This window comes from Sciurus carolinensis, chromosome 9, assembly GCF_902686445.1.
Source record: "Sciurus carolinensis chromosome 9, mSciCar1.2, whole genome shotgun sequence".
Lineage (NCBI taxonomy): Eukaryota > Metazoa > Chordata > Mammalia > Rodentia > Sciuridae > Sciurus > Sciurus carolinensis.
The window spans coordinates 93412450-93426994 of record NC_062221.1 but is presented as its reverse complement, the minus strand read 5'-3'; the positions used below and the strand labels follow the sequence as shown (position 1 = coordinate 93426994).

Genomic DNA, 14545 nt, shown 5'->3' with positions numbered 1-14545 from the left:
TTTTACAAACATTCCCATATTTTTACTTAATTTTTATTTTCAGCTAACCTCTCATCTACATTGTTTTATTAGTCCTTTAAAAAAAAAATGGCAGGAATGTGACCATGACCAAAGCCACCCTTTATGCAAAAGCTGCTTAGGAACTCAGTCCTTGTCACTAATGTGCTAGTCGGTACTAATAGGTACAGCTAGGTTAGTGACATGGTGTTGTGTGAACTTAGTTGCTGGGCCTGTTGTCTTATGTTTTGTTTGAAACAGCTGGCTGCAGAGGAGGAGAGGTACTATCCCTAGGATGGTTTCATAGGTTAACATTGGAGTTACCTAACTTTGAAATTATAGAAAAATCACTCCAGTTCTATAAAATTTGGCATATGCTAATTCAAATATAGAAAGTACCCATGGACATTTTGAAGTCAAAATGTGTGCTTAGGAAAAGGCAATACACTGGTTTCTGTTATTATGAGGATAAGCCTGTTTGGGTCCCATGACTATATCTTCTAGGTCCTCAACTAGAGGTTAGAAAGACTCAGAGGAATCCACCCTTCATTAAGGACAAAACCACTATAAGGTGCTTGTCCATACTTTACTTCTAGTACATTCCATGCCCCAGGGCAACTCACCTGGTACTCTTTCAATCTCATTATTTGGGGAGGGAGTTAAAGTAAGAAGGATGGAGGTAGGCAGAGTAGAGAAGCATCTGATTTAGTCTGCCTACACAGTACATTCTGTATGGTACAAAGCACGTTTCACTGCCTTGAATTAATCTGAGCCTAATTTGTTTTCCAGTTTTAGTATCTGTAAGTCAATTCTATGTGGTTACTTCAAGCATTAGCAGAGATTTATTTGGGGCTCCTTAACGAAATCTATAAGAAGGGACCCTCCCTAACCCCCTTAGGGAGAAATATTCTTTTCTTACCATATAAGAAGCTTCTAGGTTGTAATTTGTTTGTATATTTATCTGATACTATTCTTGTCCCACTAACACACCTACTAACTGTAGCTAGGTACTTTCCTAGGTGCTACAGGTAGAGCTGGTTGCAAAACTGACCCTGGAGGAATTTATAATCCAAAAGACAGGCGGTAATCAAGTAGTTAATATGTAATTTAATGGCATATCACAATGCTTAGTGTGAAGGAAAATAAAGCAAGATATCACCCGGAACTTACAGCCTTCTTAGGTGATTTCCTGAATATTTGGGGAGGAGGTTGTTTTGAAGGCATTGAGCTTGCTGGCTGGGGAAGTCTGGGGAGTGCAGAATGCTTAGTTGGAAGCTACTGAGACAAGGTCACTTGTCAGGTTAGTAGTTTAGACCTAAATGTCTTTGACCACAGAGCACACACTCTTTCCAGGGCATCTTTCACCTTCCAAGCAGAGTGGGCTTTGCCATCCAGCAGACTTTTAAGTAGATTTATTATTTGAATTCTTTGTCCTCGCTTTACCTCTCTCCCATTGTGCAGCCTGATTGAAGTGTATTGATTTTTACCTCCCTCCTTTGCCTTCTTACTATTTATTAACAAGAAGTTGAACCTTTCTGCTTTCTTTTTTTAATGAGTTTTATATCTGCATTACCACCTACAGTGCCAAGGCTGCTTCTGAGGCTTCTGTGTGCCTCTCTTTCTATCATTAATTAAAGGAGAAACCACTGATGGGCCCTAGTCCAAGAACACAGTGGGCCCTTGGCTTTGCCTTTGAGAAGCTCTGGGTCTCTGGAGCAAGTCACACTGTGGACATCAGTTTCTTCTATAAAGTGAGGCATCTGGATCAGATAACCTCCTCTGCCTCTTCTAGCTGTAAAGTTCTGTAGCTATTCTATGCCAGAAGTACAGGTTGGTGTGTACATGTATACTCAGGAGCATGGGTTAGCACATTGTCCATTTAGTAGAACTTACCAAGGTATTTTTCAAATTCATGAACCTTTATTATTCTGATGTAATATTTGTCCTCTTTAGGTGTTTATAACTGTCATTTGGGCTAGAATTAGTAGTTATCATAAATACAAAGAATTGGGTATATGTATGTAACCTTATCTGTCTGCTTTACATTCCTCCTCCCCACAAACACATAATTTGCAAATCTTATTGTTAAAAAATAATTATTATGTATCCTTAATAGTTAACTTTATTTGGGAACCAGTAGAGTATAAGAAAGTGAGGAAGGTCAGATTAGAGAAGGAATATTGCCAGTATGTGATTCACAGTTCTTGGGCTCAAACTTAAAACTGGTGCTGTTCTATCAGTCTGCTAAAGCATCTGAGAGAAGTAGCATGGAAAGCAGGTTTCTCTCATATTTGAAAAAGAACCAAGGGACTTTCTTTGGTGAGTCTTCCCACCTTTGTCCAGCTTTCACAGTTAGGGCACTATTAGCACAGATGAGGTGAGGGAGAAAAAAAAAATCTCAAGTCAATCTATTTAAGAAAAAACAGCAAGCAGAAGGCCTTACTAGGTGACGATCTACTAGGAATTAGTGCATCTCACACAATGATTCAAGAAGTCACTGCCCCACCTTACTTCAAATGACCAGTTAGAGGAAGTCCTAAAAGTCTTTGCTAACATTAAGCCTAAGTGATTGGGTTGTGGCTCAGAAATATTGTGGTGATGGCTGAAACAGCCACAAATACTTCTTTTGAGCATTTGTGCTGCTGGCTGTATATGCAGCTTCTCTTCATCTTTAAGTCCTTATTAAATATAATATATAGAAAATAAACAGTTCAAATTAAGACTAATTTAGTTGCCAAATACAAATTAAGTAAGCCTTAAAAATCATTTTAAATTAATGATATACCTAAGAGAATAAGGTAGAATGGGTTCAGTTTTTCAAAGATAATAACTGACTATGTGAACAACAGATGGGACATTTCAGTTCCTGAGGGAGGTTGAGACCAATATTGCTTTACATCCTCTAATTATTACCCCACAATATCCAGACTTTTATGAATAGTTCTCTTCCTTCTCCCTTTCCTTTTTCCTTTAAAAAAAAGAGGGTCTTTTTTTTTCTTTATTCACCTTGTAAAATGTTTACTTTCCCTTGAGACACAAGATATGAACAAAACATGACCTAAAGAATTATTATTGTAATTTTCTTCTCTCTCCCCCATTTTCACTTTCTCACCTCAAATTTCATTTATTACCAGAAGTACATTTTTGGAGGGGAAAGGGCAGAGAATCCTAAAATGAAATCCATAGCTTTTTTTGAGAAGGCAAATGAATGGAAATTGCAATACTACTGGAAAATTAAGACAGTCAAATCTTGATTCATGTTTTCATTTTGGCTGCTACCACAGACTCCATAACTGCTTTAGGAAAATATCACAGAAATACCAGTGATTATCAGATAAGCTGTCTATCATAAAGGCACAAATTAATAAGTATAACATTATTACGTTCTTTACTTGAAAGTGTAAAAATACATGTTCATTCTGTCGTAACACCTTTTCCTTCAGATAGATTGTCCCAAGGACTAAGAAATGTTTACCCACAGAACCCATTGTGAGATAATGTATCCATGTTAAATCTTTTTTAATTTTCATTTTTTAAAAGTGGTCTTAACATGTGATTATTCTTTGAACCATGCTTTAAATGTTAATAAAATGGAAAAAAGTGTGGAATATTAAAGTGTGTCATATAAAAATTTTAAAAATTGATGCTTGTCTGCTTTAACATAATAAAAAAGGCAAACTCTGGGAAACACAGCTGTTAGAGCTTTGATAGAAGTTATGATTTTCAACAGTTGATCTAGTTTATGGTACAGATGGTACTCTGGGTATAGCTGAAACAATAATTGATGGTTTCTGTTTCTCCTTCTCCTCTATTAGATTCAAAAGTGCAGAATACCTTTTTCCCAAGGCAGGAATTTTTCAGTTTCCAATTACTGCCTATATCAAATAAACAACTCTTCTGTTGCATATTCCATACTTCTCCACAGTGACCTGGGTGTTGGCCCCTTTCTTTTCATTATGGTAGGCTTCCCTGGGTTTGAAATAATAGTTTGGGGGAAATCCTACTTCTCAGCACTAACCTGGAGTTTATATAGCCTATCTTCAGGCCAAATAACATATAATTTTTCCTTAAGAATACAAAAACCAAGTCTTGCATTGCTCTAAACAAAATTAGCAAAAGCAAAACAAAACAACAAAACCTCCGAAGAAGCAAAAATGGTAGGCATCAATGTCATACACTTAAAAAAAAAAAAAAGGAATTACTAGAATCACTATTTCCCAAATTTTGAACATATTTTAAATAAAGTATGTTTCAAATGATAAATCTCACATCCTTTTCTTATTTTTAACAATTAAATTTTAAAAAATGTGAATTCATAACACACACACCTAATATGACTAAAGCACTTTTTTGTTAAACTTTTACTAAACATCCAGTTATATTATATGGTCTTTTCACTGCCAACAATATTAAGCATTTTACAGTTTTGAGAGTAAGTCAATATAATGACAGCCTATGGATTCTGAATTTGTATTGTATATGCTTACAAAACATAAATGCTAATTAAAAAGGGAAATAATTCTGCACACCATTCTTAAAGTTTTGTTTTACAGTATATATTCAGACTAGATAAACTTTGAGCAAGAAGTCAGTTTTTTCATCTCCTATTCCAGTGTTCTAAACTTGACATAGTATAACCTTTTATTTTTAAATCCTGGGCTGATTTTTAGTTGGAAAAGTAAATAGTATATCGATTTTCAATGTCTGCCAAGTGTTCAATGACCATACTGTAAGGGTTCATTTGTAATTGCCTGTTCAGGGTCTTCATGTAACTATTAATAGTTCAATATGCCAGTGATTAAAATTATTTCAATAGATTTCACCTTCTAAATTAGTATCTTTTACATATTATCCAAAATATTACTTTAGAGAGGACAGCTTTAAGTCCAGCTTGCCATTTATCCAGTGTCTGGAGTCAAAGCTGAAAGAACTCACAACTGTTGATAGTTAACTTTCTTGCACAAATTTGACATGTGCTTTTTTTTAAAAGAACAGTATAAGCTTTTTGAAGCTTGAAAAGGTTTTGAGTTTTTGTTGAATTCATCCTAATTCCAAGATGTGTTACCAACAGTATATTTCTAGTCTTTTATATTAAATTTGCAAAGAAAAAAAAAAAAAAAAAAACGGCACTAACAAATTCACTACCATGTGGCAGTGTTTCGCACTCTGCTCTTAAGACATGAGCGAGTTTGAGTTCCGAGAAGCGACGAGATAGGGAGGTAGAGTTGTTGCATTACACTAATTCCCCACCCTTTCCCCAAAGATTTCTCCATAGAGGCAGATTTAATGTGCAGCGCACTTGGAAAGCGTATGTATCAGCCCCCAGCTCTCAACATTTAAATGTAAACCCCAAACCTGTTTTCTCCGCGGGAGAAAACTTTTACTTAAGTTTCGTGCGAGTCCAAAGGGGTTTGAAGCTAGGCTTCATTGGATGCGCTCTGCGAAACCTGTCTGCAGTTGAGATGCTGAGACAAGGTTAAAAGCCACCTAGAGACACGCGCCCTGGCTCTCGGACAGCAGTGCCCCGCGCCGGAGCGGAGCGGCTCTCCGGGCTTACCTGAGCTGCCTGCGCCTGGCCGGGCGGGGCCGGGCCGAGCCGGAGCCGCTGTCGCGCTGCGCTGCGAGCCGGCTGTGCGCGCTCCGGGAGTCGCCCGAACAATGCGAGCGGGACGCCGAGCGCGCCCGGCCTATGGGCGTTACGTCACTGCGCAGCCTTATAAGGCGCTCCGCATGTGCGGCGCGGGCGGCGGGGGCGCCGGTGACAGCCAGACCCTCTGCGGCGGCGGCGCGGCGATGCTCTCCCGCTCCGCCGATGTCTGGGCGGTGTGAACGGATGGTGGGACCCCGGCGCCCCGCGGCTGGAATGGGCGGTGGGCCGAGACGCTCGCGCCCTCGCGCCGGGCTAACCGAGTCATTAGGGTCACGGTCGATCCGCTCCTAACTTCTCTCCCTCTAGATCTCAAATTTCTTTCATTCGTTTGCATTTTTAAATGCACATTCTGTTAGTCTAATGTAAACTTTTGTAAATACATTTTTGTTACATTTCTTTTTTGGTTGCTGGGGGAAGGTGGGAGAGGGAAGGGGGTTTTGGCCATCTCTGGTGACCTAGACTTCAAACTCTCTTTTTCCTCTTTGTAAAGAGTTGGGGTCCTCAGAGGATAGTATTTTATTTCCTGATGATGTAACTACCAAACAATTCTTCAAGTGATGATGGGAAGGCCAGATGAAATCTTAGTTTTTCGGTGTTTTCACTGAAAGAACCTTCTCGTTCCCCATTTCTGCATGCCAGTGTTTTAACGAAAGCAGTTAAAACGAGTAAGATTATTTGGCAGGGAAAATATTTTAAAAAGAAATTAAGTGTTTCGTGCTGTACTTACTTGCAAGAAAAAGTATAAAATAGAATCTTAGAGCCAGTTTTAACTTATTTGCACTCTTATACCAGCAAACAAAATAAGAGAAATTAAGAAACAAGAAAAAAGAAACTGGCCAAATATGATTGAATTAAGCCTAGCATCCTCCAGTATGGGGCAGATTTACTTGCATAATCCTGTTTCTTGTAAATGACAATTAGCCTCCTAATTATCTTGAATGTCAATAAGAGAAGTGATCTCTAAACTCCTAGCCCAAATATATGAATCTGCTAAATAAATTATGAATGTGGCAGGCAGCCTTATTTGCAAACCTCGGATGAGTAGTTTTAGTAGCTTGAGTCTATTTAAAACCCCTTTTAAAATTACATTAAAATAGGATTGCTTCCTATTATGATGTACATATGTCTATAGAATTATTGTTTCCATATGTTTTGTCAAACAAGAATAATGAAAATAATCTGTTTGTTTCTTCTTAGTGTGGGGTGGAGAAAGGATGGTTGCAGAGTCATAGTTAGTGGAAGTGATGCAGGCACAAAAATAAGCATGTGTCCTCTGCTCAACTAGAGGTTCACTTTGCCAGTACTTCTGGATCACTCTACTATTGAGAAGCCTAAACTAAACTTGTTCCTGCTTTTCACATCTTCTGTTTAAAGAGATGTGAACAACCATACCCTTCAACTGAATTTAAATTTTGCAGTTTTGTAATAACATTTTAGATGTTGATTTGGTTTGTTACTCTGCCCTATGTGAATTGCATTGTAATTGTTTTTGTCTTCTGTGGCTGCCTCACACTTATTAAACATATTTTTTGAGACTTTTGTGCTAGATATTTTTATTACAACTGAGATAAAATGATGGTCATGAAAGCTGCATGAAACACAAACACCTGAATCTCAGCCCTGAACTGATAGCATAAAGTACTTTTATTCCAAAGCTAAAATTTTCATACACGTGCTTTGCATTCATTTTCATTCTTTTGACTTCCTAGTTTCCCTGTGAAACACGTTCATATTATTTCCTCCTTTTCTTTAGCTCTTTTCTGAAAATAGAGACATTGAGTACAGGATTTGTCTAAGGTTCCTACTCTTTGTCTGCCTTGCTTGGTGCTCTGTTGCTCCGTGGAGTCTCTCGCCCAGCTATGACTCAGCTTTCCAACTAAGGTCATGGTATGTGACCACTTTCTTCAGTAACCAATAATAACCCTTGCTTATTGAGCTTTTAGATCAAGCCAGTGACCATGCCTTCTGCTCTACCTGCATTCCATCACTTAATATTCACAACACATTTTGAGATGATGTTGTCTTGTTTTTCAAATGAAGAAACACATTTGGAAGGGTGAGATGGCTACCAAGTTTGCATAGATAGAAGGATTTAAATCAGTGTTTTATACAGCCTTAGACTTATCTTCTAATAATTTACCCAGAATCTCTCAGAGGTTCTGTTGTTAATAAAGGAATATTCTGATTTAACGGAGAAACTTACATGTTTTTCAGGCTGAAAATGTTGAAGGAGGAAAGCCAAGACACACCCTCTTTTCAGGCCACACAGGAGAGCCACCCCATTGTACCCTGACTAATAAAGGGTGTCATTCACATAGAAGATATCTTATGTATTTGTGTGTTTACTAAGACAGTTTTCTAGGAAGTGACAGCAAAGTGCCTTATTCTAATAAAATTAGAGTATCATGATAATTTTCCTACCTGAGTCAAAAGTTTTAAGAAAGCAAAACATTTATCTGACACAAGAGCTACTTGAGTTGTGTCGTGTAATCTCCAGCCAGTATTGTGCATTGTACTCTTGGCCACAATAGTTGATGAGTAGACTTTTCACTTCTTTCCCTCTGCCTACCTGAAATTCATTTGAGATTTTTTTTTCTTTTAGCATCTGACATATATGTATTATGAAAATAGTAGTTATGGCCTCCATACCTCAAAATTGGCTGAGAAAATTTTATTTCCTAGCCTAGTTCTGTTCAGTTACTATATGACTCTCATTTCATTTTTTATTATCAGAAATTTCTTATGAATAAGTATACCTACAAATTAAGGTCTTTTTTATAATTAATAATCTAAATTTATGATCTAAATCAGCAATGACTTTAAGGTGTTATTTAGAAGTAGTAGAAGGGAATTTGTCTACAGAGCTACTTTCTAATATGGGAAATGAGGTTTCTAGGTTATAAGAATGGAAACCAGGAAATAGCATCTGAGTATAACTATAGGAAGTTACTTTTTTATGCAGTTAAAAACAGCTGAATATCAGAGTTTCCCATGTTTCAAGCTAATGGAGAAGGTTAGCACAGCAACTGATGTCATTAGTAAAATCAGACACTACTAACCACCATTACATAACTGTTTTGAAATACAATTAATGTACTGCTAAGCATGTCAAGCCAGTTCCTCTTTGTGAAGTGAATGCTCTTCCTTTCTTTTATGTCTTCTCTCCTTGTCTCTGTTTCTTCTTTGTTATCCAAAAAGTGCCAAAGGATTTGTAATTCACTGAATCTTCGGCTTTCACACTGGTTCTTTCATAGGTGAAAGGGTGGTATGTTCTGCTCCCTTGGAGCCCTACTGCAGACCATATATGAGATGCAGCACCTGACTTTCAAGGTGACACATTTGTTCTTTTGACTCTGAGATAATACATGTGGAAACCATACAGTAACCCTTCCCCCTTAAACCTTGTTTTCAGAAAACATTAAATGGAAACAATTCATAAGTTTTAAATAACTTTTCTCACAATATATTGTTACAGTAGTTCTATTTTATTATTACTTAGTCTTAATCTCTTGCTATGCCTAATTTATAAATGAAAACTTACTATAGTCATGTAAGTATAGTGAAAACATAGGTCACAGAAGGTTTAGTACTATCCTCAGTTTCAGGCATCTGTAGAACATCTTGATGTTAACCACTGCTGATAAGGAGGACCACTGTGACACACACACAAAAACAGCAAATGTTGTTATGTACTTGGGTCTGTATTGTAATCTGAACAGAGTGGGGACAGACACAAGATGGTCTGGGGAGAAGCAGAGCTCCATAGGCCATCGCTTTAGGTGACAGTTGGATTGGCTGGAGTATGAGCCATTAGTATGGGCTAATGTATTCTGCCCCACAGAACCTCCTAACATCTTACTGGCAGCTTTTTTCAAAGCAGCTTTCCCTCTGAGCACCAGTTAACTGCCATGGATCCGGTGCTGGTACCTCCTGCTCCAAAGCTGCAGCTTCGGAAGAAGGCTGAAGGGACCAAACACCACATATTGGCAACTGTAGACGGTGATGCAAATGGGGAAGGATATCTTAATAGGAAAGCACTTTTGCTGCATTCCTGGATCAGTCATTTTTCTAACTTTTTCCTTTCTATTTTGCTTCTGTTCCCCCGATGCCATCTGCCTGGCTCTGACAACACAGATACCCACACAAACTATCACTCCTTGGGCAGGGCAGTACACACTGTGTATGACCTTATACTTAGAGTGGGCCTCAGTGAACCCAGATCTGCAGATAGACTCAACCACTCTGATCTGCAACTCCAATCTCTTCTATAGTCCTTGAAGTTTCCAGAAGCCTTACTATTCCTGCTTATACTTCAGCTGACTTTGGTTATAGGACAGCAACCTATGCCTTTTAGAGCTAACTGGGCGTGATTACAGCAAGAAAGTCAGTAGTAAGACTAGAAAATGGGGAACTCTTTGTTAATATTGAAGTGAATGGTATTGGTTTTAAAATTAATTTAAAATAGTTTTTCTGTTTTCACATTAAAAGTAATTGGTATCCTCATAGTATGCTAATGCAGAAGAGTAAGCAAGAGATTTTACACCTACTACTACTGCATGAATACTGCCAACTCTTAAGAGTTCAGTGTACTATATTTTGTTTCAACCTTCTAAGCATTTGTAAAACACAGTTGTTTTCATACTGTGGTGTGTGTGTGTGTGTGTGTGTGAGAGAGAGAGAGAGAGAGAGAGAGAGAGAGAGAATGTGTATTATGTATCTTAGTACCTTTATTACGTATATTTTAATCATGTCAGCTGCTTTTCTGTATATGGCAGGTCATTTAAAAGCACCTATTTACATATTCTCCTTGAAAATAGAGATCACAAAACCTGCTAGCCCCCTAACATTGCCATGGTTTTTTCTTCACCTAGTGAAGCAAGGAAGTCTCTAAGAAGGAATCTTATGTTGATTCAGGAGATCTCCTGGTCTTGGTTGAAAGGGATTCTGTGATTGGCTGTGGGACTTCAGTGAGCAAGCATGCCAATAGGCGAGCAGGATGACTCGGAGAGAATGAAGAGCCAATAATATGACGCCACCATTACATGGGAAGCAGGAAAGGCCTGTTATTTAGGTCCAGTCCCTTTGCTTATTTATTCCTGAAAACATTTTGCGTTTCCTTGGTAACTAATAATAGTTTTGAGAAATTCTTGAACTCACAAGTATTACTGTAGGAGTAAAAAAAACCCTCGAATCACAGAAATTAAAGATGGAAAAGACCTCTTATTAGGTCATCTCCTTGTTCCTTGCCAGTACAGATTGTTCTTAATGCTTTATCTGGTCCTGTTTATTTAAAGGGACCCCATTAAATTGTTCACATCCCATGTCTTATTAATGCATTTTTCAATAAACTACTTTGACAGATTTTTCCATGTAGATGTGAAATTTGATGTAAGGTAAAACTATTTGTGGAGAAAGACCTGTGAATTTAAACAATTCAACAGGATTTTCTGGGTGGAATAGGTTTTTTTTAGTCATTGAAGTAGGTTAGGATGTCTGTGGAATAGTTGAATAATAAAGGGTAAAACAGGTAAGTTGAATTTACATGTTTTCTTTTATTTGGAATGAAATACAAAGAAATGTATGAAAATAATTTTTTTACCAAATAAATTCACCTGAAAGGATCTAGAAGAACTGAGAAGATAAAGAATTTAGGAAGTAAAGTAAGAAGCACAATGGTGCAGGCCTGTAATCCCAGCTACTCAGGCTGAGGCGGGAGGCTTTCAAGTTTGAGACCAGCCTGGGTAACTTGGCAAGGCCCTGTCTCAAAATATATGTGTGTGTGTGTGTGTGTGTGTGTGTGTGTGTGTACACATATATTTTTTAAACAGGCTAGTAATGTAACTCAGTGCAGAGTGCTTGCATAGCATACATGAAAACCTAAGTTCTATCTCCAGTGCTGCAAAAAGAAAGGAAAAAGGGGGAAAAAAAAGAAAGGTAAGAGTTAAATGGTTCTTTCCGAGATTATTTTTATACAGAAGACATTTTAAAAGCTCCCTTTTTGTCCCTAGTTCCCTTTTGTCCATTATTTACATAGTCAATTGGTTGATATGAAGGTGGTTTCTAACTGTAAAATACTTTGGCAGTTTCTACCAGACCCCAGAAAAACAGAATAAAACTGACTCATAGAAGCAGTCACTGGTCTTCAACATAAATAATAAGTTTGGAAAGATGACAGTCCTGCTTAATTTTCCTATATTGTGACTGAAAATGTCTTCTCTAGAAAAAATATTCTATAGATTAAGAAATAAGAATTATGCTTAGAATTTTATATGGAAGATGACCCCTTTGTAAAATCACTATTTTTTGTTAATGTAATGGCCTTAGAAAACATCTATTTATTTGCACTCCCCATTCCCTCTTTTTACATAGATGGGACAATTAGAGCTCACAGAGGTTAAGGACTGCCCTAAGGTCACATAGTACTTTGATGACCCAAGCACTATGTTTTATGAATCTGCATTTTTCTTTTGGGAAACATGAAAAGTGGGATTACTAAACAATGTAACTAGAATTGTCAAAAGGAATATATTTGAAGTGCTAACTAATATCAGAGTAATTTACCTACGTCATGCTTACTACAGAACTAGTTTAGAACATAGTGAGCTAGTTATCAACTTCATGGATTAGAATTGCAATTTTAATGGTACTTTTTTTCCTTTTTAAAATTTATTCTCTTTAGATGTACCTGGCAGTAGAGTGAATTTTGACATTATACATGGGGTATAACATATTCTAATTTTGATTTCATTTTTGTAGTTGAACATGATGTAGAATTTCACTGGTCGTATATTCATATATGTACATAGGAAAGTTATGTCCAGTTCTTTCTATTGTCTTTCATATTCCCATTCCCCCTCCCTTTCCTTCATTCCCCTTTGTCAAATCCAATGAACTTCTGTGTCCCCCCCCCCCCCCCCCCCCCCCCCCGCCCAGCTTTATTGTGTGTTAGCATCTACATATCAGAGAGAACATTCAGCCTTTGTTTTTGGGAGATTGGCTTATTTCACTTAGCATGATAGTCTCCAGTTCCACCCATTAACCAGCAAGTGCCATAATTTCATTCTTCTTTATGACTGAGTAATATATATATATAGCATATTTTCATTATCCATTCATCTGTTGAATGGTATCTAGGTTGGTTTCATAGTTTAGCTATTGTGAATTGAGCTGCTATAAACATTGATGTGGGTGCATAGCTGTAGTATGCTGATTTTAAGTCCTCTGGGTATATACTAGAGAGTAGAATAACTGGGTCAAAAGGTGGTTCTATTCCAAGTTTTCTGAGAACTCTTCTTACTGCTTTCCAGAGTGATTGCCCCAATTTGCAGTCCCACCAACAATGAATGTGTGTACCTTTTCCCCCACATCCTCGCCAACATTTATTGTTTCATATGTTCTTGATATTTGCCATTCTGTAACTGTGCTTCTTTTAAGTTAAAGATCTGTAGATTGTTGTTTATCAACTCAAGCCACAAAAAATGGTCACGTAATGGCAATTCTAGCTAAAAATCTAATTGAGGAATATGGACTTTAAATATTAATTTCAGTATTGTCACTTTTTGTCCATTATTTTCCATGTTTGCCATTGGTCATTGTGTACATGAGAAATACTATTATAATTAACATCACTCAGCATCCAACCTGCAACATAAAGAACAAGATTGGAAGATACCAACTTTTTTGTCCACCCTTAAGATTTAATTCTCGCTTAAATGAGAACTTCATAGTTTTGTCTCGCTAACTTTAGTTGATGCTATACAACTCCAGAGATTTTTTTACTTCCCCAACTGATCCATTCCATTCCAAAGCGAAGACTGGCCTCTTCTTATTTCCACTGATTGTTCCTGGTCTTTGCATGCAAAGATGTTGAACAAATGCATTGCTTTGATATGACAGCCTTTTAAGTCTTTGAAACCAGTTTGTTCTTCAGCCGTTTCTATTTGATCTACTTTGAGTCTTTTCATACCCTGCACCCAAAAGTTTGGCGTTCCAGAAGGAATAAATTATTTTAGCAGTGTTAGAGTCATCCTCGCCTTTATGTTGTGTGTGATTGCATGTTTATTTGTATAAACAGATTTTCTTTTGTTTAGACAACCACATCACTCTATTGAGTCACGGAGCTATTGATCACTAGCCTTCTAAAAACAGCATGGTGTACATGCTTCCATGATAATTTAGGATCTTCACTTCTCTACTGGTCTCATTTGTATTACATCTTTGTTATGATAATAATGAAAGCAATAACAATAATCAATGATATATTCAATGTTTTTTGCATGCCAAGTACTACATGCTTCACATGTGATATCAACTTTGATCCACATAATGACCCTGTGAGGTAGTTAACTAAAGAACAGAGTAGTTAAGTAACTTATCCAAGATCACAGATCTAGTAAATGGTGACATCAGAGTTCGAACTGTAGATTCACTCCAGCAACTTCTGGTAGAAATCACTTATGGACTTCTGGGATAAAAGTACTAATTTGGAATCACAGAACATTTTGTCTCTTATCTGCCACTTTGTTCATTGGGCTTGTGGGATGAAGTAGGAGAATGAGAATGGATCTTGAAGATCATCTTATAGTTCATGGAACTGAGCCCCAGAATACAGTGCTTTTATTCTTCAGAATTCTAAAGTGTTTCTTTTGTCACACAGTTTTCTCTCTCTGCTTTTTTCCCTTTCTCCTTCCCTTTCTCCCTCCCTTTCTCCCTATTTATGGCACTAACAGTGATAAACAACAATAATAGAAATGCAGTCGAACAGATCACTTAAAATTCTCCCATACTATGTTTTAAACTGCTAACTCTGAACCTGTAAGTTTATCTTTTTAGATTAAGACATAAATTTCATAATCTCATCAAATGTATTCTAAAATTGCGTTGATTGAAGTTTCACAG

General features: G+C 37.3%; 2 protein-coding genes across 4 annotated transcripts in view; one reads left to right on the top strand and one right to left on the bottom strand.

Moving 5' to 3' along the window:
* The window catches only part of Col8a1 (collagen type VIII alpha 1 chain), a 525631-nt gene that overhangs the window by 204934 nt on the left and 306152 nt on the right, over positions 1-14545 (top strand). The gene's annotated exons all lie outside the window — the stretch shown is intronic.
* Positions 1-14545, bottom strand: part of Filip1l (filamin A interacting protein 1 like) — a 291043-nt gene that overhangs the window by 38508 nt on the left and 237990 nt on the right. Inside the window, exon 1 of one of the 2 annotated variants that reach the window (XM_047563746.1) lies at positions 5555-5740. The exons of the other annotated variant lie outside the window; for it this stretch is intronic. The gene's annotated coding sequence lies outside the window, so the exon portion shown is untranslated. Of the gene's footprint in view, positions 1-5554; positions 5741-14545 lie in introns of those variants that run through there. 2 annotated transcript variants of the gene reach the window in all.